Genomic DNA, 2,500 nt, shown 5'->3' on the forward strand with positions numbered 1-2,500 from the left:
GATTCAGTGCAGGTAGGCAGATTCAGTGCAGGTAGGCAGACACAGTGCAGGTATGCAGATACAGTGCAGGTAGGCAGATTCAGTGCAGGTAGGCAGATTCAGTGCAGGTAGGCAGACTCAGTGCAGGTAGGCAGACACAGTGCAGGTAGGCAGACACAGTGCAGGTAGGCAGATTCAGTGCAGGTAGGCAGATTCAGTGCAGGTAGGCAGACACAGTGCAGGTAGGCAGACACTGTGCAGGTAGGCAGACACTGTGCAGGTAGGCAGATTCGGTGCAGGTAGGCAGATTCAGTGCAGGTAGGCAGACACTGTGCAGGTAGGCAGACACAGTGCAGGTAGGCAGATTCAGTGCAGGTAGGCAGACACTGTGCAGGTAGGCAGACACAGTGCAGGTAGGCAGACTCAGTGCAGGTAGGCAGATTCAGTGCAGGTAGGCAGACACAGTGCAGGTAGGCAGACACAGTGCAGGTAGGCAGACACAGTGCAGGTAGGCAGACACTGTGCAGGTAGGCAGATTCAGTGCAGGTAGGCAGATTCAGTGCAGGTAGGCAGACACAGTGCAGGTAGGCAGATACAGTGCAGGTAGGCAGATACAGTGCAGGTAGGCAGATTCAGTGCAGGTAGGCAGATTCAGTGCAGGTAGGCTAGCCTACATGATGAGATTATTATGGATGACATTGTTTTCATTTATCAAAATGGCCGCCAAGCACCGATCATCATGTCACCAGAATGAGACCCTGGATATTCATTGGAAAGGAGCATCAAGCTCATCACTGCACTTTCACTCCCCTGGGAAGTTAATCATCACTTATTTTAATCTGTAGTCTAATAAACTGCACGGTTTCCTGAGTCGTAGTGAGACGACCACACAACAAATCATTATTTAATCTGTAGTCTAATAAACTGCACGGTTTCCTGGGTCATAGTGGGACAAGTTAACTTCGTTAGGAGGGTCAGTATATAAATATTTATTAATGAATATATATGAATATGTATTAATTATTATTATTATATATATATTAATATTTATTAATGATTATATGAATATGTATTAATTATTTATTATGTATATATTAATATTTATTAATGATTATATGAATATGTATTAATTATTATATGCATATTTATTAATATATATTAATGATTATATGAATATGTATTAATTATTATATATATATATATATTAATATTTATTAATGATTATATGAATATGTATTAATTATTATATATATATATATATTAATATTTATTAATGATTATATGAATATGTATTAATTATTATTATTATATATTAATATTGAGCAATTTTTCTATATGAATATGTATGCATATTTATTAATTATTATATATGAATATTTATTAAGTATTATATATTAATATTTATTAATTATTATATATGAATATTTATTAATTATTATATATGAATATTTATTAATATTTATTAATATGTATTAATTATTCTATATTAATATGTATTCTATATTAATATTTATTAATTATTCTATATGAATATTTATTAAGTATTATATATGAATATTTATTAATTATTATATATGAATATTTATTAATTATTATATATGAATATTTATTAATATTTATTAATATGTATTAATTATTCTATATTAATATGTATTCTATATTAATATTTATGTAGTATTCTATATTAATATTTATTAATTATTATATATTAATATTTATTAATTATTATATATGAATATTTATTAATTATTATATATGAATATTTATTAATTATTATATATGAATATTTATTAATATTTATTAATATGTATTAATTATTCTATATTAATATGTATTCTATATTAATATGTATTCTATATTAATATTTATGTAGTATTCTATATTAATATTTATGTAGTATTCTATATTAATATTTATTAATTATTCTATATGAATATTTATTAATATTTATTAATATGTATTAATTATTCTATATTAATATGTATTCTATATTAATATGTATTCTATATTAATATGTATTCTATATTAATATTTATGTAGTATTCTATATTAATATTTATGTAGTATTCTATATTCATATTTATTAATTATTCTATATGAATATTTATTAATATTTATTAATATGTATTAATTATTCTATATTAATATGTATTCTATATTAATATGTATTCTATATTAATATGTATTCTATATTAATATGTATTCTATATTAATATGTATTCTATATTAATATGTATTCTATATTAATATGTATTCTATATTAATATGTATTCTATATTAATATTTATGTATTATTCTATATTAATATTTAATGTCAGTGTAAAATGCAAGTCATATCCCAACGAGATGATAGAAACCTGTAGCACCTACATGGAAGTGCTTGAATATCCTCCCGCCGACCCCCAGATGAAGGCAGCCGGCGTAACGAGGGATTCATGTGAGAAGCTGCAGCAAGCAATTATCAGAGGAAGTAGCCGATATGTCGTTAAAAGAGGCGGTGGTTTAATTGAGGCGATATAAA

At 27.5% G+C, this 2,500-nt stretch overlaps 1 protein-coding gene across 1 annotated transcript in view; it reads left to right on the forward strand.

Annotated features, from left to right (window-relative positions):
* LOC135568990 (glutamate receptor-interacting protein 1-like) overlaps positions 1-2,500 on the forward strand; it is a 30,337-nt gene that overhangs the window by 24,200 nt on the left and 3,637 nt on the right. The gene's annotated exons all lie outside the window — the stretch shown is intronic.

This window comes from Oncorhynchus nerka, unplaced genomic scaffold (genome assembly GCF_034236695.1).
Source record: "Oncorhynchus nerka isolate Pitt River unplaced genomic scaffold, Oner_Uvic_2.0 unplaced_scaffold_1281, whole genome shotgun sequence".
Classification (NCBI taxonomy): Eukaryota; Metazoa; Chordata; class Actinopteri; order Salmoniformes; family Salmonidae; genus Oncorhynchus; species Oncorhynchus nerka.